General features: G+C 41.4%; 1 long non-coding RNA gene across 1 annotated transcript; it reads left to right on the forward strand.

The window, feature by feature from the left end:
- Positions 1-2,202: 2,202 nt before the first annotated feature.
- LOC118613619 lies at positions 2,203-5,416 on the forward strand. The gene is made up of 2 exons (XR_004955554.1): positions 2,203-2,251; positions 2,363-5,416. It is a non-coding gene; the product is annotated as an uncharacterized LOC118613619 (long non-coding RNA).
- The last annotated feature ends 21,573 nt before the right edge of the window (positions 5,417-26,989 follow it).

Genomic DNA, 26,989 nt, shown 5'->3' on the forward strand with positions numbered 1-26,989 from the left:
CATGCACTTGGCTAACTTCCTCATTCCTCTTCGTCTCACTGTCTCAACAGGGCCTATCCTGACGGCACTATTTAATATGGCAACCTGCCCCCACCCCTCCTACACGCCCAGCTCCCCATCCCCTTTACCCTCGTCTCCTTTTTACTTTTTCCAGGGCACTTATGAACTTCCCAGACGTGATGTTGTTCTCTGACTTACCATGTTTGCTTGTTACATTCTCCCACCTCCCAGGAGAATGTAAGCTCCAGGAGGGGCAGAAACCTTTTCCTGCTTTTTCACTGATGTATTTCAAGTGTCTTGAATAGTGCTAGGCACTAAACAGGTGCTCGATTAATATTTGTTCTGGGATGACTACTGATAGTAGCAAAAACATCTCCTCTAAATGGTTTCTAAAGTAAAGGGGGAAACTCAACAGTGTGGAAAAGCCAACACAGATGATAGCATTGACTACAAAAGTTCCTACAGGTAGTTTTCACAAGATTTTTTTTTTTTTTTTTAACAAAAGAAAGTTGAAACAGGTTTTTGGGTCTTTCTGGCAAAAAACAATCGGTTGCTTAGATTACTCTAATAGAACACTAGGTTTTCCTTCAAATAGGTCAAAGAAGTTAAATATTTTTCCAAAAGAAAGATGTTTCTGTGGTTGAAAGATGGAATAATTTATGCTAACTACCTTTCAGAGACTCTAATTTTGCATGCAGAGGTGAGCTCATGTGATGAGGAGCCAAAAAGCCTTCGTGAGACATGCTCTCTGGACTGGTAATAAATGAGAAGCCCACGGCGAATGCTAAGGGCGTAATGTATTTTCATTGAATAACCATCATCCCGTCCAATTAACTTTTGCAGAGGAAGTGACCTTGAATCTAAATGCTAACAGTATTGGACTGTGTAAAGTTGTCATGATTCTACTGAAAGTCTGACACTTGAGGGCCAATGAAATTATGTCCATAAAACTCTGCATTTGAGAAAAGAGAGGAGCCATCCTGCAAGATAACATTATAAAGTAAATGTACGCTAAGTATTTACGATTCTTAAGGAGAATGTGCATTTTCATGGTTGTTCATGCTTTAAAGACTGAGGGATGTGTATTGTGTCTTTGCGGAGCGGCCTTTGTGATCTAAATGCCTACACGATTAAACGTGTACACGTGACGTTCTCCTCTGCAGGCTTAAAAAACATTGCAAGTCTAACCTTTTAAAAAAATATACACGTAATTGCTAAGATCTGTTGAGAGACAACATCAAATGAAGGCTTTTCAGAGGACTCTCTGATGAAAGTCAAAGGTTAGCAACGCTTTGTGGACAGAGATGAGGATATTCTTGGTTTCTTAGACGAGATAGTCTTGTAAAAAAAAAAAAAAAAAAATAGCCCGGGCCGCACATTTAAGTCTGGCCTGGATTTGCAGATTCCAGACCCTTCCTTCTTGCTGCTTTCACAGTCAATAGGCATTAACTGAGCTCGGTGGTAGGCGACTCTCTGTGACGCCCCCGTGGCCACAGTGACAGCCCTGTGTCTCTTGCCCTTTCGTTCCCTTCATTTCATCACACGGTTTCTTTCTAACTGTGCCTCTTTCCCCTCTTCACAACACTTCTCAGGAGAGGAGGATCCCGAGTTTCCGCTCATCCTCTCTGCTCCTGTAATGCCTTCCCACCCCCCGCCCCCCATGCCTCTCTTCCCCCACCCTGCGCTCTGCTCAGTTCTGTTCCACGCTTATGAGCTGCAGCTCAGGAACTGGACTGCTCGGCTCCGGCGCCTGCTCTGCCCCCAGTCGTCTGTGAGACTTTGGGTTAGGCACCTCAAGTCTGTGCCTCAGTCTTCCCATTTGCAAAATGGGGATGACCACACGAACCATGTTTGCGTGAGTATTAAATGAGGTCACACATGTAAAGAAAGGGCTTTGAACGGTCTGTGGCACATAGGAGCCATTTCTACCATTATCTTAAATGCAGAAATCTATTTATCCTTCAAGCCTCAGGTCAGATTTTAATGTTCTACAAAGTCTTTCCGGATTTTTCCAACCAGATCTAATGGTTCTTGTTTATTGATTTAAACTCTTATGATAGATACCAGGTTGGCACTTTTTCTTATCCCTTGGAAAGGTACCGTTTACCGAGCAAACAGATATGTCAGGTACTGGGCTCCAGACTTCGGGTGTATCGTCTTACCTGTTTTTGAAAAGTAATTACTTCATCTTCCATTTTACAGACGAAGAAGCCAACATGCAGAAGATAAGCTACTTTTCCAAATTCACAAAGTAAGCACGATTAAACTCATTTGTCTCCTTAACTTCGTTTCCCCTTGACAAGGTGCATTTAAGTTCGTAATGTTATTTTGCATGTTTCCCATCTTTTCTCTTGTCCCTCAGATGGAGAAGGTGTTCATAAACAGCAAGTGTGGTTGATCTGAGATAAATGAATGTACGGTTTGGATACCATAGAATCTGCCAATATAACAGAAAGAACGGGCATGCTTATAGCATTATATAACTTCCAGTGCATTTTCACATGTATGATCTTATCAAAAGCTCATGATACTTCTGGAAGATATGTATTGTTATTGTCTCCATGTCTCACGTAGAGAGGCTTTCCTTAAACCAAGTTGCCATAGTGACAAGGCTGAGACCCCAACCCAGATGACCTTCTATGTGCTGTCCACTAGAGCACGATGACCTCTCCCGCAATACCACTGAGACCCACCCAATGCCACAATATCTTGGAGACAAAATAAACTCTACATGACTCTCAAATACTGCAAAAGAGACAATGACCATGTAGTAGCAGAAAACGTAGGAATGTTTTCCTAGAGTTCAGTTCTTCAGAAGCAGGAAGACGGACAGACCCAGAGCCAGGCCAAGTTCAAGGATCCTGCTTCTCATTCTGTGGGAGAAAACATTCAGCTCAAATAATTCTTTTAATCCAAACGTGAATTTGTGTAAAGTCACAAGCCAGCAGATGTTTAGGAACTCTAAATTGTGACGATCCTCATTTGTAAGAATTTCCTCCTGTGACATTCTTTCTCGTCTTTCCGAAAGGTCAGACGTAGTCTCATTTCAACCTCTCTCTGGCAGTGGTATCCCTACAGAGGAGTGAGACTAGGTGATGTCATTGTTTTTACGTTTCTAAATATGAAAGAGCAGGTTGGCGTGTTACACAACAGAGAGAGAAAAGGAATGGCTGCGTCTTTAGTAACATGCCCCATTTCAAGAAGCAGCCAGTGTTTACTGGGGAGTTTGTTCACCCCAGATATGTAGGAAGAACAGAGGCAAAAATGCTGACACACGTTTGCAAAGAGAATGATTGCAACATCCGTCCAGCGAGTTGCGCTAAAACTGGCCTTTGCCTTTCTTCACCTGCTGCGATTGGAGAGCAGCTTTAAGGTATTACTTTCCCTTCCGGGAAGACTGACTCCGGGTTGAACAATTATCAGACGTGGCCACAGGATCCGAAGGGTCGTTTATTTAACATGTTATCTACTGAACGCAGTGTGCAAAGTCCTAAGCCATGTGGTGGGGGAAAGAGAAGAAGGGACCAGACACAGATCCTTCCTCATGAGAGTTTTCAGCATAAAGGGAAAGTAAACGCAAATGACCTCAAAACATGACAGAAAGTGAAATGTTTACCACGTGAGATAATGTGCTAAGGCGGTTCAGAGGTAGGCGTGATTTCCTCAGTCTCAGAGGATGAGAGAAAGGAGACTTGGCGAGGATGTGGCTGTTCAGACGGACAGGGTTGGAAGGCACCTGGCCCTGGGAAGGAAGAGCATCCCAGACAGGAGAAACCACCTGGGCTGAGGCTGGAAGTGGGAAAACACAGGAGCTGGACAAAAAGTAGAGAATTTAGCTTGTTCACAGTATAGGGCGCTTGAAGGTCAGCCTTTTAATAATTCCTGTTATTGAGGTTTAGAAAGTATTACTAAGGGTGTCTTTCCATAAAGTGAACTTCTTATCAGTTTGGCCGGTGACTTGTTGGATGCCCTCTCCTAGCAGATATTTTCAGATATAAAGAGCTACATGTATGGTGCAACCAATGGGCCAGGCTCCCATCAGGCGCCAGTTTGTTGAATAATTTTACCTTTTACCATTTAAGACCTGTCCTAGGTTCATACAGCATGAAAAAGTCTGCAAGCTTCAGAGAAGCTGGTAAAATCCACATTCCCTCCTTTACAGAGCTCGCTAAGGCAGCTGCTTGATTTTAAATGTGCAATCGAATATTAACAGCATGCAAGACTTGTACGGACACAGCCGCGTCTCGTGCTTGATTTCACAATCCAGATGTGTTGAATCAACTTTTCTTATATGTGTGAACACTAATAAAAAAAAAAAAAAAAAGAAGGAGAAGAAGAAGAAGGAAGGAAGGAGAGAAGGAAGGAAAGAGCGAGAGAGGGAAGAAATGGCTTCCCTTTCTGTCCCCAAGTCTCAATTTCTGCATTTCATAATTTGGTTGAATCTAAGGAGTGTAGTGTGAGATCTTTCTCAAAAAGGAAATGAGGTGTTTTACTGCCAAAGTGAATATATAGATTTGGCTGCGTTTTTCAAGCCACCTGTTAACATATTTCAAGACTTCTCCTTTTGCGATTGTATCTTAGCTCCATCTATATATGAATGTGGACTGAACTTGAATACAATATAAAGGCCGATGTTTTTACTTTGCCTTAAATCTCTAACGTTTTCTACCTTGTGAAAAATGTACCCTGAAATGTTGGGTTTGGCCCAGGCTACCAAAAAAAAAAAAAAAAAAATCTTTCTTCAGGAGAATTTGACCCTGTTCCCACTGTTTTCTCAGCATGTTTTCAGCACCAGCACATTGATTATGCTGTCATTAGCCAGAATACTGAGACAGGGAAAAAAATCTATTAGATCATTGAAGTCCATTCCTGGAGCAGACCCAAGTCCCCTGGGAGAGACTGTGACACACCTTCTTGGCAAATGACCAAGGAAAATGCAGAGGCCTGTACAATTTTACTCTGCTACAGTTTTTAATTTTAATTTTTGAAAATTTCTGAAGTAACTCCCTGAGACTGTTCATAAAACAGTTACACTGCTGAAATTCTGGTTAGAGGTTCTCAAGTGGGGGCGATTTTGCCTCCACCAGTACCCCACCCCCCACTGAGATCTCAGCGGCAATATTTGGAGACTTCTTGATTCTCACAACTTGGAGAAGGGGAGGGTGCCATTGATACCTATTGTGTAGAGGCCTAGGATGCTGCTCAATATCCCACAATGCAAGAGACAGCCCCCCGCATCCTGAGGCAGCATTTTTCAGCCCCAAGTGTCACAGTGCCAAGGTTGAGAAACCCCGATTTAGGTCTTTTCCTAAGCTTTTTTCTCCTGCTCTTTAACTATTCACTCAGCTCCACACCAAGTAAATCCCATGGCTCTGAGGAGCATGCATTATTCTAAAATAAACTATATTAAATAAAATTTCTACTGTTTCTAGTTCTTAATCCGAACATAAGCACGTATTAACAATCGTACCAAGAGGGAAAAAGAAAACACCCTTTCTAATTACTCAAGAGTTAGACTGTGTTGAATTTAATAAGGCCCCAGATCAAGTAAATGACACTCTAGAGACTTAAGAAGGAACCATTAAATGCTTGAGGAAAAAAGAAACCATCACACCTTGCCTAAATCATTATAGCCCTCTTGTTAATCAGAAGCTTATAGTTTTGTTTCTACATGTTCTTCAAGTATAAGTTTTTATAGGCAGATTAGATCTTCAAAGTCAAAACCTTCGGTGAAAAGCTTTTGGTAGCAAGTACCTCAAAAGTGTTCAAAAGATGCCCTAACCACCCACCCTCTCGCCAGCTCCACTACCCGTTCATTCTTTTCTAGGAAGTAAAGGCAGGAAAAAAGAATATAAGGCAAATTGGAGAAATAGAATAAGGGTAAGGAAAGGAAAGGAAAGATAAAAGGGAAGAGAGGGATAAGCCAAAGTTGTGTTTCTTTAGGTTGGAGAGGACTTTGGCTGAGGAAAGCTTCTTGATTGGCTATTCAACCTCAATTTTCTGCAGAATTTAGCAATGGCTTTGGTATCTCTCATCCAGAGTGTAGATTTTGGTGCTTTAGGTCAGGAAGGTTATAAAGAGAAAAAAATGGATAAATAATTTATTTTATGGACTGTTACTGAAACACTAGTATCAAAAAGGTAAGCGGTATTCCAAGTATATCAGCTTAAGGTTATCACACATCATAATATTTTTGCTTGCTTAGAGTTTTTAGTTTGAGGAATCTAATTTGAGTTATTACTTTCAAAGATGGAAAGAGATATTACAAGCTCCGGGTTAGCTTAGGTGTTTTGAAAGTAAGGAGCAAGCCCAATCGACTGCAAATCCTTGTTGATTACGTGGGATTTTGTTTAACTCTCTGATATTGGTAGCGGAACAACATCTGTATATTTGAAACGTTGAAGACATTTACTCTTTACCTACTGAGGAGTTTTCCCTCCCCTAAAATCGTGCCTTGATTATAATAGTCTTTCCCTTCCCCCACCCAAAATAGAATCAGGTTGGGCTTTCTGCACTATTGAACTAGCTTGAGTTAAAATCTGTCACTTGTGCTTCGTGACAATTCTGTTACATTTCCTAATGAACTGTGTCTGATCTTCGGGCATGTCCTGGGGTGTTTATGAGAATGGTACAGCTCAGGCTCAAGCGGCATCTTTACAGCGCCATTTAGTACATGAAGCTTCTTCACAAAGCATACAGTCTAGGATCTCTGTCTTGTATTGTTATTAAAATCAGCAGCCCACATTCCTCCCCTCCAAATGAGGCTGCCCAGGATAACTCAAACACAAATTTTTCCCAGAGAAGACAACGGCCTTGACATAACAGAACCAAGGACTGATAAATCAGGTCCTAATTTTCTCTATAAGCTGGGGATACATTTAATAAGCTCTTTCCCTTTTTAAAAAAATTTTTATTTAAGACGTACAAATCATAATAGTCATGACAGATCATGATGAATAAAAAAAAATGGCTACCACATGAAATGGTAGTGAAAGTTTCTTTTCCCTACCTGCCAGACCTCCAGCCCCACTGTTCTAAGAAAGAAACGCTATTAATAGTTCCTCAATATGTTCTCTTAGAATTTTCAGAGAAGAGAATAGGGGAAAAATTACTTTTTGTACCCCAACTTTTCTTTCTCTCTCTTTCTCTCTCTCTTTCTTTCTTTCTTTCTTTCTTTCTTTCTTTCTTTCTTTCTTTCTTTCTTTTTCTTTCTTCCTTTTCTTTCTTTCTTCCTTTTCCTTCTTTCTTTTTTAAGAGCTCATAGCACTTTAAATCACCACTAAATTTTTACCAGGCCAGTCCCATAAATATCTCAAGCTCTTCCAAATAAATTAGACAATTAGAGAGAATAATCTCTTAATATCAGTGGCAGACATTAAATAACATTTCCCTAGGCTTCAGTGGTTTTTCTCTATGTTTATCTGCTTTTAATCCAAGTTCCCAAGTTCATTTTGAATTTCGTAGCTGTTTTTCTTTAATCAACAAAAGGGCTTCATTTAGTGAAATTAAGTGGAGGCTTAATGTGACATTGATCCTGCAAATCCATGGAGACGGTGTGGAACTAGAATATTCATTAGCAGACACACAGACCCGAACGCGGTGGTCTGCTAGCCTCGAATATCTTGCTGCTTCGAGACGCTGTGCTATTCCCTTGAAATCCTAACATGGGAATGCACTACTCTCCTGGCCAGTCTTCCTGGCTGGTTTCCGGTTCTCCCTTTAACCTTCGAATTTTTTAAACACAAACCAGAATGCACTGCTTTATCTAGGTTTGCCCTCAGACTTTCTGTGCAGTCGTCTGGTCTCTGGTCTGCTTCTAGGGAAACTCACCAACTTCACCCAAGCCATTAAGGGGCTGCCGCCAGGTGACAGACCCCTGCCTTCTTCTTACCAACCTGGCTCTGTCTGGCTCCCCATGAACTCGGAATGGGAGCTGCACCTGAGTCGTTTCTCCGCAGCCTGTGGACCCCTCTTTGTGACTTCGTAGGCAGTGACGTGCCGCATCTGGCTCTAGCCTGAAGTCTTTTAGCATTTATCGGCGCGGACGGAGAACGTGTGGCAGAAGGTTTCTCTCTTTTCTCAGATTTGGGTCAGTCCAGAATTTTAAACTCCTGGCATGACATCATTAATAGAAATAAAACAGTACCTTGACAGAAAGAAAGGGGCATCAATAAAATGCACCGCGTGAGTGAGGGCGCACAGGGAGAGCAGAAGGGCCTTTATTATTAGCCTCCAGCACCCCTCCTGAACTCCGGGGTTGCTCAGGACAATTGTCAGGTCCTCGGGAGCAGCAGTGCCCCCAGGATGGGACTGGGGCCTGGTTGGTCTGTCTGGGACCCCATCCACTCTGCCAGAGGTTGTTTCAGTGATGGGCGGGCAAGCCAGTGAGATAAGGGGGAAGGTTTCCTGGGGCTCCTTGAGGAAGTCTCCTGACTGAAAGGTAACAGGAAGAGAGGGTCTTTCTCTTCCTCCAGACATCATCATGGGAGGATATGAGGCCCAGAACTCTCGATGTTAGCCTGCGGAGAAAGTCAGCCCACAGGGGAATGCAGAGTTTGGGGAATTGGAATGGGACCCCGAGCAATCAGTCAACCCTGACCGTGCCCTAGCCACTGTCTAGTTCTGTGAGCCAAGATGGTCCCTCATCGTTTAAGCAGTTAAGTTCGATATCTGTTACTTGACACCAAAAGCGTTCTAAGTGATACAAAGATAGAGAAGCCAGCATGAGAAGAACAAAAAAAGAATTTCTACCCCATAAACCATATCTTCTTGTCCTCTTGTGCAAAGTAACTGCTTTGAAAAAAAAGGACACTGTGGCTACTTTTCAATACCCTTATGGTTTCTTTGAATTTCTAGAACATATTTGTTTTGGCTTGTTTTTTGTTTTTTCTTTATGGAATGACGATTTAAATTGTGTGGTTTGTTTGTTTCTTTCTTTCATTCAAGTTAGAACTCTAGGATACAGCTAAATGTATAAAAATAATAGCATCCATAAGAATAGCAGTTGTATTTAAGGCATTGGACTAAATATGGGAATTATTGTAAGAAGTATAAAGAAAGATAAATAACATGGCACTAGACTTAAGATATTCTAACTCCGATTCTATCCCCATAGAATCATGGAGAAAGAGCAATTAATGTAATTCTAACTGACAGCCTTGAGTAGAGGTGACATTTGACCTGAGACTTGAAACTTTTTTTTTTTAAGTATAGGAACTTCAAACATAAAAAGTACAGAAAATTATATAATAAGCACGCATATGATCACCAAACTATTTTTATAAATACTAACATGTTGCAGATTTTGCTTCAGATCCATTTTTTAATTAAACTTTTTATTTCGAGATAGGTATAGATTTGCATGTGGCTTTGTTGTGTATTTCACTAATGACTAATGATGTTAAACATCTTTTGTATGCTCATTTGCCATTTGTATATCTTCTTTTGCGAATTGCTTCCTAATGTCTTTTGCCCATTCTCTAATTGTTTTTTGTTTGTTCGTTTGTTCGTCTGTTTAACTGTTGAGCTTTGAGAGCTCTTTATATATTGTACATACTAGTTCTTTGTCAGATCCATGGTTTGCAAATACTTTCTCCTATTCTGTACCTTGTCTTTTTATCCTCTTAACAGAGAAAAAGTTTTTAATTTTATAAAGTCCAATTTACTAATTATTCCTTTTGGCGGTTATGCTTTTGTTGTCAAATTTAAGAACTCTGCCTAGCCCTACGTCCTGAAAGAACTCTGTTTTCTCCATTGAGTTGCTTTACGCTTTTGTTAAACATCAGTTGGGCATTTATGTATGGGTTTATTTCTGTTTTTTTTTTTTACTCTGTTCCATTAATCTACGTCTGTATCCTTCCACCAACACTACGCAGTCTTGATTACTGTAGCTGCATAATCAGTCTTAAAACCAGGTAAACTTCTTTGTCCTCTCATTCTGTTCTTCTTTTTCAAAATTGTTTTGCTATTTTGATTCCTTTCTCTTTTTATATAAATTTTAGAATAATCTTGCCTATATCTATTTTAAAAATTGTGCTGGGTTTTTGGTAAGAATTGTGTTAAAACTGTATATAAATTTTGGGGAAATTGACATTGTTATTATGCTGAGTATTCTAATCCATGCACCCAGTGTGTGTCTCCCAGAGAAGTAGATCTTTGATTTCTTTCATCAACATTGTGTAGTTTTCCACGTATAAGTCCTATACATGTTTTGTTAGATTTACACCTAAATAATTCATTTTTTAAGCTATTGTGACTGCTATTGCATTTTTAATCTCAGTATCTACATGTTCATTGCTAGTATATAGAAATGCAATTGATTGTTATGTGTTTATCTTATATACTATGACCTTGCTAAACACAGTTATTAATTCTAGGAGTTGTATTTTCTTTTTTTTCTCTTGGGATTTCCATGTAGACAATCATATAATCTTCATGAGGACAAACTTTGAAATGTCTTATTTCCATTTTCATTCAGTTTAACTGAATTTTTAAATTTTCTTTGAGACTTCCTTTTTGAAATATGTAGCAGTGTATTGTTTAGTTTCTAAGTGTTTAGAGATTTTCATGTTATTTTTCCATTTTTTACTTCTAGTTTAATTCCACTGTGGCTGGAAAATATACTCTGTAGGATTCCGACACTTTTAAATTTTTTGAGGTTTGTTTTGTGGCCCAGGATATGACCTATCTTGGTATATGTTCCTCTGATACTTGGAAAAAAATGTGTGTTATGATGTTTTAGGTAGAGCGTTCTATAAATATCATTGAGATCCTCTTGATTGTTGTTGCTGAGTTCTACATCATGGAAGAGTTTCTATTTAGTTCTATCATTTGTTGAGAGAGGACTGTTGAAGTCTCCAACTACAACTGTGCATTTGTCTATACCTTCTTTTAATTCTAACACTTTTATTTAACATATTTTTCAGTTTTATTATTTGGTGTGTATACTTTGAAGACGGCTATGTCTTCTTGGTGAATAGGTTCCCTTTTAAATCATTACATAATGTCCCTCTTCGTCTCTGGTGATTTTCTTTGTTCTAAAGTCTAGTTAATCTGATATTGCTAGAGCCGCTCCTGCTTTCCTTTGACTAATGTTTGCATGATATGTCTTTTTTCATTCTTTTACTATCAATGCCTTTATCATTATATTTGAAGTAAGTTTCCTATAAGAGCATATAGCTGGGTCATGTTTCTTAATCCAATCAGCCAATTTCTGTCTTTAAAGTGTTATATGTTAGGGTATTTTGTCATTTTCTGTTTGTTCTGTTTTTTGTTTCTCTTTTCCTTCCTTCCTCCCTCCCTCCCTCCCTCCCTCCCTCCCAGCCCCTCCCTGTCTCCTTCCCTTCCTCCCTCCCTCCCTACCTCCTTTCTTTCTTTCTTTCTTTCTTTCTTTCTTTCTTTCTTTCTTTCTTTCTTTCTTTCTTTCTTTCTTTCTTTCTGCCTTCCTATGGGTTGCCTGAACATCTTTATTAACTATGGAAAGCTGCTTAGAAGTTTCTTAGAGTGTTAATTAAACATGTACTAACCATACAACCCAGAACTCCTCTTCTACATTTTTACTTAAGTAAAATAAAAACCTACGTTCGCACAAAAACTTATATACAAAAGTTTGTAGCAGCAATATTTGTAATGATCAAAAATGTAAAATGACTTAAATGTCTCTAACTTGGAATTAGATAAACAAACTGAGCCCTATCCACAAAATGGAATATAACTCGTCAATTAATAAAGAACCATTGATACACACAGCGACTTAGACAAGTCTCCAGGCATTAGGTTGGGTGAAAAAGTCAGTCTCAAAAGCTTACCTTGCATTTGATTCCATTTACATAACAGACTGGAGAGGGCTGTCATGACAGATTACAGATCAGTGGTGGCCAGGGAGTGGAGAGAGCTGGGGAACAGGGTGAGGTTTAACTATCAAGAGGTTCCACAAGGGAACTTGCATGCGTGTGATGAAACTGTTCTGTATCTTGATTGTGGTGGCAGTAACATAACTATGCATTCATCAAAACTCAAAGAACTGTAAACCAGAAAAAGGTAAATTTTACTGTATATAACTAAAAATTAGAGAACAAAATTTACACAAATGTTTTCATACTCTACTCATTTTCTGAAGCTTTCTTATTTGCTTGACATTTTTTAATTTCCAGATCTACCCATGTTTTGAAAAAATTTGGATAGGTACAAGAATACATTCCAAGTGGTGGGACTATTAGGAACAAAGATTCAGAATTGATATGACCCTAGATTTATCTACGCACTTGATTCTAAAATGGAAAATGTCATTAAATGGAGCAAGTTCCTGATTATTTCCCAGGGAAAAATCGCTTTGACATGGAGGTTGACAGAGGTTATCTGTCATAAGCCATTGAGTCTGACCTTCAAGGCTGTTATTCTCAAAAGGTGAGTTCTTCCAGGGATCTCAGCTGTATCAACATTAAGTAAAGAACAGAAGGGAAACTGGTCTCTACATCATCTCTATTTTGCTTTTGTCCAATCCTGTAAGAATCAAATTTATTTACACATATTGGAAAAATCACTTGATAAATTCTATGTCCTGTTGTATCAACTAAATAGATAGGAAGTCATTTAACTACTTATAGTCACTTTCCTCTTTCATAAAAAGTTACATTGTGGTAGATTATTTTTAAGTCTCTTCCCACCTACAAAATAATATCTGATATTCACCAAACCTCTGAAGCACTCGATTGTCCATTCAACCGTCTGACTTGTCTCAGGAACTTATCTAGGTACCCTAAAAACAAGTGAGAAAGAGTCCCTAGTTTAATGGGGACGATAGCACAGCCATGGTACAATGGGTTGGTTGGTCAACACTTCGTGGTGGGGAGAGCCAACTAGAGAGCAGTTCATAGCCAAAGCAAGAGTCGAGAGTTGGGAAGGACATTAAAGATGTGAATGCCCAATCAGCATCCAGACACCACCCCTTCCCCACCTCAAGTCACGGTTGCTTCTCTTTCTTCACTTCTGATTTTATTTGAGAAAGAAAAGAGGAGGCCTTGCCTCTGCTTTCACGGGTCTGTCAGTAAATGAACAGGAAGCTACAGACTCGGTCAAACTTCTTGTTCTGCTGTATCTCCTCTCAAGTCTTTATTTCTTATTTAACAAAATCGAAAATGAAGGCATCTGAAACTAGACGTCGAGCTATAAAAGCTTCCCGGTGGTGAGTAAGCGTTTAGAATTGGGTCGTTTTGGTTTTTTTTTAAGTGGTAACAGCCTAGCTTTGAGAAATGTGTGTAGCACATTTTCCCACACTTCTTTTAAAGAAACAATGAGATAAATAAATATTCTAGAAGATGATTTTAGAGAATGAACACAATTTCTGCCCATTAATTACCACACGATTTGATGCCAGGAATGCTCATTTAAAAACAGTTAACCCAGGTTAAATGATAAGGGAAATCACTGTAAAAATCTAATGGTTCATTAATACAATCTCACATGTATGTGGAAAAGCATAAAAATATTAACGATGGAATAATATCATATTTGTATAAAGAATATATTTCTCAAAAGTGGAACAGGATTTCCTTATATGCTAGGGAAGCTCAATTAATCAGAAAGTTTTTTATTTAAGTTTAAGTAGGAAATGAGAAATAATTTTGTTTAGCCTTTTAACATTATTGTTGAAACTCTTACAAAAATACATCAGCTGTCCTGACGTTCTAAGCACAGAAGAATTACCACAGTTCCATTAACCTTTGAAGACTGAGGTATCAACACATCTGCGGTCATGGCCGACTGCAATGATACCAGGATTGAACAGCGGTATTCAGAACCTCATGTGAACCTTGGAGAAACCCTTTAGAGAAACAGATTCTTTGCTGCAAGGTGTGAAACATCAGTTTTCCATTTCACTAGGTCGTAGGGAGCAAACCCACCGTTTATTTAGCAAAGGATGGCTTCCACCTCGTTCACTCTGGCCAATTGAGATTTTACTGTCTTCAGAGAAGGATGCTCATGAGTGTAGATGCTGAATAATATGGTGAATCTCAAGGAATAGTTCCCCAAAATATTTTTTAGTTACAAAAGGAAAAATAGTAATTTTATAGTGGTAAAACCCTGCAGACATCCCCTTAACCAAATGGCCAAAGATAACCGTGCAGCGATGCAAAGAATCGACAGGACGAGTCTCCTGATGGGATGTTCTGAGTGTATCTCTGCCTCACTCCTGTGGTGTTCCAGACAAAAGTGCATAACCGGAATCTAGTCACGAAGAAATGGCCAGCAAACCCGAATAGTGTACAAAAGGGATAGTCTACAAAATAATTGGACTGTCCTCTTCACAAATATCAGTGTGAGGAAGACAGACTCCGGAAACTGTTCCAGATCAGAGACTGAAATGACGAAATGACCGAATTTAAATTTTGGATTGTTTTTGCTATAAAAGACGTTGTTGTGGCTGTGTGCAGAGCCAGAGGGGAGAGAGAGGAATCGGGGAGATGGTTTCATAAACTACATAAATGTCCAACCAATGTACTGTATACTTGAAACTAATAATAAAATTAAATTCAAAAGACATTGTTGGGACAATCGGCAAATCTTAAGAAGGTCTATAGATTAGATAATAACATTGTTTCAGTGTTAACTGCCTGATTTTGATCACTGTCCCATGGTCATACAAGAGAATTCATGTTTTTAGGAAATACGAATAAATATTTAAGGAATAAAAGGTCATATCTGTAACTTGAGCAAGAGAGGACCATTTGCCTGATGAAAATGTCCCGTATTCTGACCATGGTGGTTATGATGGTTCCACAAGTGTAGATGTTTGTCCAAAGTCATCAAACTTAAATGCATGAATTTCATCATTTGGAACGATATTTCAATTTTTTTTAAAAGCTGATTTTTAAAAAATGCTCTTCATTTTGATGATGTATGGCTTTGTTTTGCACAGTAACTACTCAAGTAATAAGTCATGTAAACTAATTTTCTGGGTTTATTTGGGTACGGTTTCATAGTGATCGATTGGCTAATCTGATGCATGAAGTTCCACAGATCATTACTGAACTGTTACAAACTCTCTCCATTATGTCATTTTATCTCCTCTATTTTAGGTAGTTTGCAACTAGGCATGTAAGTTCTCATTCAAATATTGCTTGCTTTTTAAAGAGCTGCAAATGCTTTTTTTTTTTTATCTAAAATATCTCTTCTTGCCAGTAAAAGATATCTCCAACATAAAACAATCCCTATATGTTATATTATATAAAAATGAAGAAAGGAAAAGAAAAAAGCATGTTGGCTGCTTCAAAGGAAATGAAAAAGTAGGACTAGGGCCATTTCTGATCACGAAATAATAGGATTTCAGTGGTTCTGTGTCCCACAGGGGCTTAGCTATTAACTCAGTTTAGAAAAGGATTGCAAAATGGAGCATTTCCTGTGGCGAAGGGATTCTGATGCCTTTACACTGCATTGCCAAAGGCTTGAAGGAAGGTGAGCAGCCAGGGTCAGCGAATGCCATAGAAACTGGCTCTCGAACCTCAGGAGAGAAAGACTGTTAGTATCAGCAGAAGCAATTCTGGCTGACCAGTGGATCTGGGCCTGACCCACACTCGCAAGGCAGAAGTCGGCGGAAGGCAGCCTCCACGGCCCCGAGCTTCACGGACAGATGAGCTGGAAATATGGCAGCTGTCCTTCGTCTGGCTCTGCTGGATGAACCAGGTGTCCTCGTACAAGTTCCTTTTCTGTGGTCCAGTTCCCTCATCTGCAGACGAAAGGTAGCACCAAACGACCTTTAAAACCAACATCCTATGATTCCAAATTCCAGCGCCTTTTGTATGGGCCACAGAAGTCTTTTCTAACCCTCCTAATTTCTACCATTTCTCTTTCCCTTACTTCTCAAAGCTGACGATATTGCTGTACTCATTGTCTACGGTGCTACGTGGGATGTTCTTTGGATAAAAGGAAATATTTCCTTTGTTAGTTTTGCTTAATGGGAGATTGAAAATGGTTCTTTTGGTTTTTTCCTAGGACTGATTCCTGTGAGTATCCATAAAACTCTCCCTAGCATGTGTGGTAACATGGTGGTGTCTGTTTGCCTAACTTACATCCCTAGGAATTTTCAAGTGATTCAATAGCTTTCTCTAGCAGGTAACAATCGTATCTGTGTGAATGAGCCCGTAGAGTCAGTCTCTTATCATTTATCACAAATTAACAGACCCTGACTTACTTAATATGGGAAAATTCCTTTCTTACAATGTAATCAAGAAATGCGTAGAAAGAACAATTCCAGACAATGTAGGAGGCCAGTTCAAGCTCCCGCTCAGGACCTCACACAGCTGGACCATATGGTGAAAATGGCTTGTTTAAACCCAGCCCAGGTTCTGAAGCTGAAAAGTGCTGAAGGACCTCAGAATCCGCCGCAGTAAAGTTTGCCTCTTTGGCATGTGGATTATTTTGAGGACCAGCAGATACATGAAAAGCTTTAAAAACAGGGAATGAGTTTTCCTTTAGTAAAGGAAATTTACATTTGTAGAGTCCTCTCTTTTCCCCGTACTGGGAAGAAGAAGACTCTTAACCACCGTAGAAGACACCACAGTCAATGTTACTGACCAACCCTTATTTGCCATTCTTTTCCTCATCGCCTAGCTCGTTTCTCTGCCCCGGAGCCCAGGACGTTGGTAAGCCCAAGAGATGGGTTACTCATCTCTGGACACTCCCATGTGTATGTGTGATGCATATGTTAATAAACTTCTGTTTGTTTTCTCTCCTTAATCTGTCTTTAACCAATCTAATTGACAGGGCTGAAGAAACTAAGATGGATAGAGACAAAGATTTTTCCTCTCCCCTACAGTGCTATAATACCAGAATAAACAGTTTTACCTTAAGGAAGAGAAACGTGCCCAGACCAATGGAAGAAGCCCTTTTCATCCCTTTTGGGATATTGTCTGTCAAAGTGTCTTCCTGAGAATGCTAGTCATAAAAGATAGATGTGCACAGAAAAAGATTCCAAGACTGAGTGAAACGCTGCACACTCTACCTCCAGGGAGAGTCACCAAGCACACTGGCCTATTCGAGCCTCTGAGATGTTCTGCATGCATTAAAATGCGTGTAACTTTATCATTAACTTTACTTAACCTAGAGCGTTTCAAACCTAAGTGACGTCCGAACGCTTTTTCCTCATAAACATTCCTCGTTCTGCAGGACGCACTTTGGGAAACCCCGCGCCACCGCTCATCTTATTAATGTAGAGACTAGACACAGGTTCCCGCTGGGGCTGTTTTCTGTGCCAGTCACATGAACACCCTGAGGTCCCTTGGCAGGACAGGGTCTGTCCCAGGACACAAGACACAATGCAGGAATCTCCCTGAGACCACCCTGCAGGACTGGCAGAGGAAAAGGTTCAAGAAGGCTGCTTGGACCCCTGTAAGTAGGAAGTGCTTGTGGTAATGGATGGGGTAACGATGAGGGGAAAGAGGAGGATCCCCACTTAACGACCGGCAGTCCCCAGATTGTTAAACCTCAAATTAAAAATGAGGGAGACCGAACTTTTGCCGCTCCAAAATATGTCTTTCAGAATGTTGATTTTAGGCTGGTTATTAAGAAACAAAAGACTCAGAAAAAACCTTTGACCCTCTTATCCCTTACCTGCTAAAGGAATTCAGATAGAAAAACCTGCTTCAAGGAAGAGAGCATCACCTTAGCCCCATAATATGTAGACTAAATGTGGCGACAGAAAGAAATCTAGCAAAGCCTGTTTGTTGAACTTCCCTCTACGGGTCCCATAGTCTTATGACACCCCTGCATGCACATCCATAATAAAGTTTGGATATTTTCTCCTGTTAATCTGTCTCATAGCAATTTGATTATTAGCCCAGCTAGAAGAATTTAAAAGGTGGAAGGAAAGTTATTGTTTGGACCCCCCACAAAGTCAAATCTGGACAGTCTGACTGGAAATCCGATCTGGGAGGCAAAGTACTTTCCTGATGAAGACTCCAAATGCCAAGGTCTAAATTTGGCTCAGCCTCTCGCTAGTCATGCGACGCTTGGTGAATTCACTTCACATTCTCTGCCTTTGTTTTCCTGTCACAAAGTAGAGATGTAGATGGCATCTATTTCTTTAGCTTGTTGCGAGGATTAAATATTACAGTTAAGAGACTTAGTCCAGTACCTGGCACAAGGTAACTGCTCTAAATACGGTTGGATGCTGTCTTTGTCAATGGTAAAGATGCCACTACAGTATAAGATCACGAATACCAGTAACGGTTGCATAAAAAGCCAGTAGAGAGCTACGAAACCATAAGCAGCAAAAGCACCTTATGTGCTGGTGAGTCTGTGGCTGGGACCCAAGGTCTTTTGCTCTAAAAGTCGTCAATGTTAGAAGAAATGTCCAACCTTGTAGAAAACTTTTGTGGGTTTATTTGAGCCAAACTGATGACAATTGCCAGGGAGCAAAATCTCAATGGATTGAGAAAATGCTCCGGAGAATGACACTTTTGCTTTTTATTTTATTTTATTTTATTTTAGTTTAGTTTAGTTTAGTTTAGTTTAGTTTTATAACATTAGGAGGGTTACACGAAATCCATTGGTGGTATGTTAAGAGGGCAGGAGAAAGGAACACGGGGAAATCTCTGGAATTGAGTAAAAAGTCAAACAGAGAGAGACACACTGCTTTTACACTGGTGGGTACAGGAGAGTTAATAATTACCATTTACAGCACAGAGAGGTGGTATTGGGGAACAGGATAACAATGGGGGTTCTGTGGTCTCCCGCTCTGCTGCTCGGTTGTGCCCTCAGGGGTCTGGAAAAAAGGGATCACGCTGACATTCCAAGAGTTTGTGATCTTAGATGCAAAAAGACCATAAACAGGCTCACTTAAGGTAAAATTGACCTTTGTCAGGAGGCTACAGGCCTAGGACGTGACTACCCGCCATGCCCTGCTTTTAGTTAGAAATTCGTATGTTCAGACCCTCCTCTGCGGTTACTTTTGGTCTCTGAGTTCATAGGGCCCACCAGGCTGGCCTCCGCTGAGCTTGTCAGGTTTAATATGTGTGCCCTTTTTTGTCCACAAAGTGAAGAAAATGAGGAAAGAAAGCCACAATTTAATTAAACAGTGCTTGAACGGATAGCTGTCTGCGGCAGGAAAAGGGGACCTAAATACCTTGCTCCTTGTATTTGTAATCTTGGTCCACAACATCTCTCTAAGTAGGTCTCTGAGAATTATAATAAATTCTTTAAAATTTATAATAAAATTACAATAAATTCTTTTAAAAAATTCTTTATCTAAAAGAGTCGAATATGCTGTTTAATGGGTAATGGCTCTACTTTTTATGCTTTCAAAAGTAACATATTACAGTTGGAGAATGTGTCTAAAACTGAACTCGATTTTCTTTGCAAAACTATTTCTTTTGTTTCTTCCCGCCCCCACCTACCTTGTCACCTAAACCAGAAACGTGAACCATGGCGTGTTGATTACATGTGTATTAACCAAACTCTCCAGAAAACCAAAAGGGTTCTTCTTATGCACATGCATTAACTGAAAGTTTGACTGATAGAAAGAATATGGGACACGATAATTTGCAAACGTTAAGAAAATACACCATAATTTTTAGCGTAAATTCCATATAGCCAATAGATTCTTACAGAATGCTTTCACTGATTTTGACTGACCTCTTATAACCATAAGCATCCTGTGTTGCCATTGATGACTGAATGAAGCTCACACACAAATGTTGGCTAATATTTCGTTGACATTAATGAAGCAGGGGAGACATGTCTTGGAACTTAACTTATTCAATAATGATGCAAATGACTCTTGAGCTGATTCAGATAATAGAATTGAGTAGTGGAAGAATATTTCCTCCAGTTTTTATGCTTTTCACAGTGCGATGGCTACAGACGTAAAATCTTCAAAGTTTAGCTTACATTATTAACACTACCCCCGTCACTTTCCTGAGTCTAGAGCAGGCGTTAGCAAACTACGGCCAGTGTGCAAAAAACAAAACCGAAAACACCATGCTGCTGCCTGATTTGATCTGTGAAATGTGATGGAGACACAACCCCACTCTTCATTTTCGTATTGTCCGTGGCAGAGTTAAATGGCTGCGACAGGGACCCCGTGGTCTAGAAAGCCTAGAATATTTACTATCTGGCCCTTTACAGTAAAACGTGGAGCTAGAAAAGCAACGAAACAACGAGCGGAGCCCTGATTTGTAGCTTCTGCCCATTTCCGTGGTGGATCTCGTCTCGCCATGGCAGATTCCAAGCTACTAATGTGGAGTTGGGATGAGATCATAACAGACACAGTAGATGCAGATAACCTCAAGGGCTTGGACCACAGTAACATGTAGAATAATTAGGAAGTGATGACTTTTGAGAATGTGTTGCCTTTTTTTTTTTTTAAATAGAACCTTATTTTATTGTCAATGTATATAACTTAATTTTTAGTGATGGCAACATAGACTCACAATTGGATAGGCTGCTGGTTCCGGCCTGCCGCTACTTAAAGATCACGTGAGCACCCCGCTTCCCTCATTCCGGCCACATCCGATTCGTTTTCAAGTCCTATAATTCCATCCCCTGAACCTCAATAACATCCATTCTCCTCCTTCCTCAGGGCTAGTGCTTCAGCTCTGGACATCTTCCTCTCTTGACCAGACTGTGACCACTTCTTAAACCCTCTCTTGCCTTTGGAACGCACCCCTCCAATCTATCCTCTAGACAACACCCTAAGCAAAACTACAATGCGCCTCTGAATCATCTGGGACTCTTAATTAAAATACAATGATTTAATAGGTCTGGGAGGAGCCTGAGATTCTGCATCTCTAGCATTTCTAACAAACTCTCAGGCAGTGATGATGCCGTTGACTCTCCGATCACACTCTAAGGAAGAAGCGAGGCTAGGCTGCCGCTAAGCGCGCTTGCAAAAATGTGAAGTTGACCGTGTTACTTCCCCGTACACAACTACTTCTGGTTTCCCAGACGTGACAGCTGTTTCGCGCCTCTGTGCTCGAAGAACGTAGCGCCCACGGACTGAAATCACCCTGCTCCCTGCCGCATCTGTCTGGGGAACACCTTCTTCTCTTTCAAAGCACAGGTGTGTGGCAGCCCATTCTACGACGCCGCTTCTGACATCTCCCCTTAGTAATCAGTACCCTCCGCTCCTCATGCTACCCATCAGTACGTCCATCCTGCATCTATTTGTTTGCGTGACTTTCTCTCTCAGTAAACTCTGTCAACCAAAACTCCCCCGGCCATCTTCTGACCTCGGCTCCAATGTCATTTCCTCGGAGAGTTCCCTGACCTTCCCGAGCGGCCCTCCCATCATTCTCTGTGACACCTCGCCCGTTTCTTTCAGGGTGCCATTCACATCCTGTGATTATCTGGTTTTAGTTTTCGGTGGAAGAAATCATGTTTAACGCAATGGAGGTGAGTGGTGGGCAAGTTGATTAAAAATTAGACACTAAAATTGGGGAAGCAAAAGGTAATATATGTTCACGTTAAATATCTTTGTGAGAATATAAGTTAATGCACATTCATCTGCCTTGGTTTTAACTTGGAGGTTAAGGTCATCATCTCGCACACGAGCCTGTCTGTTCAGGTTCGGCATCATCTTTCTTGTCTAAACTATAGCTATCAAGCATCACTTATCATTTCTGGTTTCTTCGAAGTGGAGCATGTGCATAAAGAAGCTTGGAAAACAAGATTAAAAACGATTCCCTTATCTTTTACAATGAAGTCTTGCCCACGCCCAATCTAACGGCATTGTTTAAAGCAAACCACCATTATCAAATCTTCCAAAGCATGTAATTTAGTTGTTTTTTTTTTAAAGCAAACTTTTTTTTTTTTTTGAGTAATTTTAGGTTTACAGACTAAGTTGCAAAGATAAGTATGGAAAGGTCCCAAAGACTCCTCGCCCAGTTCTCCCTGTCCCTAACATCTACACTCGTCAAAACCAATCTCCTTAAGTCATTATTCGCTAAATTCCAGGCTTTATTCGGATTTACTCCTTTCGCCCTTGCCTCTTTCTGCCCCAGGACTCAATCCTGGGTGGCTTTTCGTACCTTCCCATTCTCTGGTCTGTGACACTTTCTCAGCCTTTCCTTGTCTGTCATGACCTTGGCGGTCTTGAGAAGTACGGACCAGGTATTTGTAGAATGCCTGCAAACACCTGATGTTTTTCTCATGATTCGACTGGAGTTACAGGTTTTTGGAAAGAACACACAGAAATGAAATGCCCTTCTCAGACACATAATATTTACTTGTATCACCATTGACGGTAAACTTCATATAATTTAGTTCTTGTAAAAATAATGCTCACTTCTTCTGCACTTACATCTTACAGTTGACATACTGTTTCATTGAATAATGCAATCAGAAACGTAAGTACAAATGGCACCCACAGGATTGGGGGCAAACACAACCGACTCTTAAATAGCGTGGGTCTCAGCTGGTGGGAGCAGAGTGTCTGGGAGCTCGGCCAACAGCCTGTCTAGGGTAGCACTGGTCATCGGGTAGTGCTGGCTACTTCACTGTAAATTCCTTGAGAAGTTAAATGAGCACTAGCTCTTTACACCAGAGATCGAGAGTTTAAATCTCTCCCTCCAGTGGGTGGAGATGGGTTAAAAGATTCCAAATGCTTTTTAATCGTGTTCCTCTCCTCCCCCATGAAAGCAAGGAGCTTGTCTTGTTGTCCGTCTCTCCACCCCCAGCGCTTAGCACAGTGCCCACACTGCATGCGTGTTGAATGAATACACTAACAAAGCAAACTTTAGGCGCATGCCAGTCAGGAGATGCTAGAACAGAGAGGACGTAAGTGTTAGCTACGTGTAATTTGTTGACTAGACACCAGAAACGGCAAAAAGACAGCACTAAATTATCGTGGAAGTGGCAAACGTAGGAAGTAGCTGTCACCGCTAGGTCTTGGGGAACCGAGATAAGAGGCTGAAATGATTAAAACTTAGATGCTTGGAGAAAGCGTCACACAGAGTTAAAAATGGACCCTCGAAGCGGGGTGCCAGCTGGCTGGCGATGAGTCTCTCAGGGAGTGTGATGAGACTGGCTCTGCCAGTGTTGAAAATACTGCAAACTGGATCCAGCAGCTGCCAGGGTGAACGCGCCATGTCAAGGTGCCACTCACAGCAGCCGCGGGTGGTCGGGAAGGACCCTGTCCCCCTCCCCCCTCCAGCCTCGCAGTCTTCCTCTACCGTCCCCCCAGCAGGCAGCCTCCCAAGGAGCCGACCGCGAAGCAAAATCATGGTTCGCAGAGCCCCAGCCCCAGAATCACAAAGCGGAATGCCTCGGTGGTGCGGGTTTGATGCTGAGAGAAGACAGCTTCGTGACCCCCGGGGGACAAATTAAGTCATGGCGATTAGTGACGCAGCATTTCCCCTCCCCATCCACTCTCCTGCCCGTTTCTTGGTTCCTTTCCCTTCTGGTTCCCCGGGGTAGGGTGTGGAGGGCGTGGCCCCTAGACGCGTCTCAGCGACGGGTAGGAATGTCTTTGGCGTGCAGGTTTCCACACAGCCCTTGTGCCCAGGTCGGTGATCAGGGCTGTGATGATCCGTGGTCTCATCTCATTCCTCCCACTGAAAAGCGATTTTCCCTCTTCTGGGTTCTGTTCTCTTAGCTGTGCCCACCTTGGAGATACTTGGACCCGACAGGTCTCGCGGTTAATGAGATTGTTTTACTTTTACGTAAGGCCCTTTCCGCCCCAGGTGTATTGGCACGCTTCCATTTTCCTGGCTGAGTCAGGTGTGGGATCAAGGGCAACCGACTCCAGATTCAAGGCCTAATTGGTTTCTAAAAAGCAGTCACAAATGGAATGCGCTGAAGTTGAACCTCTATCTACCTATCCTAATTCTAGAAACCCATTCAAATCATAGATCTGCAGACATTGATTTTGACGACAAAATAAAACACAGGTTGATGCATTTATAAACAGTTGCCCCCACAGTTAAATGTGAAATCGAACATTTAATATGAAAGCTGTTTTGCACATGTTTCTTTGAGGAGGTTTCTCTTCATTGAGGTTTCCTAAAATATAGGTCCAGTAAAATTTGGACTGAAGATGTCTTCCTTTTCTTATAAATCAACTCTGCAAATAGATTTGTTCTTCATTGCCAGGAGGAAAAAAAAAAAAAAAAGGACTTCCAAATTGGATTAAAAACTAAGATAATTTTTCTTGGGGAAAAAAATGGTATTGTCAGTGTGTTGAATACGAAGGCTTCCTAATGCTTTGACTGTAAATGCTGACAGAACAGTAGTTCCCTGACGGCTTCGCCGACCCCTTGCTAGCTGTTTCTTCAAGGTTCACTGACTAATGCCATTCAATAATCTTAACGAACTTTTGAGGAAAAACTTCTATGTTCCTACATCAGAATCTGTATCCTCTGCCTGACTCTGATCTGATGCCAACTGGCTCCCTTCCTAAAGTAACCGAATCATCCTCCATTTGGGTGGCAAACATTTTACAAAGCGCGTTCTCAAATGTTTCATTTTTTATTTTTTAAATGCTAATAAGAAGAGCACGGAGAATTTTTAGGGCAGTGGAACTATTCCGTATGATACCATAATGGTGAATGCATGTCATTACACATTTATCAAAACCCGCAGAACATGTACCATCGAGAGGGAACCCTAATGGAAACTACGGACTTTGGGGTGACAACGACGTGTCAGTGTAGGTTTGTCATTTGTAACAAATGTACCGCCCTGGTATGGGATTTTGGTAGCGGGGGAAGCTATGCGTAGGTAGGAAGAGAAGTATATGGGCAATCTGTGTACCTGCCACTCAGTTTTGCTGTGACTATAAAAACGCCCTAAAAAATTAAGCCTATTAAACAAATAATAAAATAAATAAAATAAAACAAAATAATAAAATAAAAGTACCATTTGGTTTAAAGGCATCCACCATGATGAACTTTTCTCCTGAGGGACTCCATGCTTTCCTTTTCAGATTAGTGACTATTGACAACCTTCATCCTCCCCGGCCAAATTCGCCACACACGGTAGGGGGTGGTAAGGGACAAGGGTTATATACTGTCTATAGCCGTGGTCCCCAACCTCTGGGCTGTGGATCGGCACCGGCCTGTGACCTGTTAGGAACCAGGCCGCACAGCGGGAGGTGAGCGGTGGACCAGCGAGCGAAGCTTCATCTGCATTTGCGGCCGCTCCCCAGCGCCAGCATCACCGCCTCAGCTCCACCTCAGATCCTCAGGCACTAGATTCTCATAGGAGCACCGGTCCCTGGTGCCCAAAAGGTTGGGGACCACTGGAACTCTGTAGGAGTCGTGGTACCAGACACACTCAAGCCTCAGTTCTGACACATTCAGAAACCCATGTCACCATAGGCCTTTCGATGGTAGGGACAGAGGCCAATGCGTCTGGTTTTTCCCAGTACCCAATGGAGTGCCTGGCACATATCATTTGCTTAGTAAACGTTTATTGAGTGAACGAATAAATGAGAAAAACAAATGGAGATTCAGGAGTTGCACAGGGACATTTAGTGGACAAAAAGGGTTGGAGAGAAAAAAGAACGGAGAGATGACAAAGCTCATATATTTTTAGCGTCCTTTCTTCCGTCCCTCGGCAACGCTTCCATGAAGAGTGGCAGAGACTGAGTCAGCCTCGTCCAGGTTTAGAAAACATCGTCAGGGGGACAAGAATCCAGGCCCATCCTTCCCGCCGGCCTAGCTCAGCTTCACTCCCTACTGGGAACGTGGTGTTCAGAAGCTGACACTTCCAACGGGAGTGGTTTAGAGAACCCCAAGAATTTCAGTGTCCAGAAATAAAGGGAGGAGAGAAATTAAGTGTGAGACTGGGTGGGTCAGATATAGCCACAAAAACGCACTCGTGCATGCCACACATCAAAGCGAGGCTTTTGAAATGCATGATGATGAGCACACGTGAATTCAGACCAGTTTGGACCTTCAACTTTGCCATACTGCAACTTTGCAAAACTGCAGTGTTGCAATTCAGACTGACCCGTGTGAGGCATCATAAACCCAGGGCTCATGGCTGGATTTAGCCCATAGACCAAAATGTCTGGCGCAGGTTTTTGTTTGTTTGTTTGTTTGTTTGTTTGTTTAATTTTAATTCATTGCCAAAATAGAGAAATTAGGAAATTTTAGCTCAATTCTGGGATCTTCTGCTTTTCGTGAAGAAGCGGATCTGGGAGCAGCTGGCCTGTGTTTCCTCATGTGCCGATGCGGGGAGGAGAAGCTTTCTCCACCTGGCTGGCCCGTGTCACTGGCATTTGTACCCCCAACCAGCTACTCTGGGCATCACTCGGACGAAGCTAGTCCTGGAAATGAAGCTGATGGCGAGGGCCAAGAGGATGATAGGACATTAGTGAGCCATTCTGTTCAGTGGGAATCGAAGCTTCCAGCAGCATTTCAATGATAAGCTCAAATGGAGAATGTCACAATACTCTGATTGCAGTGGGTGACTTAAACATACAAGAGTCGGTTTTTGTACACAGGACCAATTGTTCCTCTCTTTGCTCTAGTCCATTTGGCCCGTTCTAAATGGGAGGAGAATGCCTTCATCTTATACCACATATACATCTAGGCCAAATGTGCAGCTGAAGTTAAATTTCTTCCACATTTAACATTCCACCATAACTCAAATTAAGAAAAAAAAAAATTGCTGTAAAAAATAGTCTAAAAAACTGGCTGAATTACGAAATTTGTATTTATTTGAAATACCATTTCCTACTGACATTTCCCTTCCGGCTGCCTTGGCATTAATGTAAGAATTATTTATGACTCGGCATTTCCCCACAACAGCTGCCCACAGGACAGAGCATGAAGTGAGGAAGGGAAAAGAACCACGCTGACCTCCCTCCTTCGGAAGTAGCATTCGTGGCTGAGAAGGGGCGCTGGGAGGCAGGGCACAGGCTTCCCTGGGGCCAGCTTAGGTTCAAATCCTGGCTTTGGAATGTACCGGCCATTAGACCTTGAAAGGACCTGCCACAGGGGTCAGCAAACGCTTTCTGTAAATATCATCTGCTTTCCCCAGCATGCAGTCC

Source organism: Rousettus aegyptiacus, unplaced genomic scaffold, assembly GCF_014176215.1.
Source record: "Rousettus aegyptiacus isolate mRouAeg1 unplaced genomic scaffold, mRouAeg1.p scaffold_m13_p_2, whole genome shotgun sequence".
Classification (NCBI taxonomy): domain Eukaryota; kingdom Metazoa; phylum Chordata; class Mammalia; order Chiroptera; family Pteropodidae; genus Rousettus; species Rousettus aegyptiacus.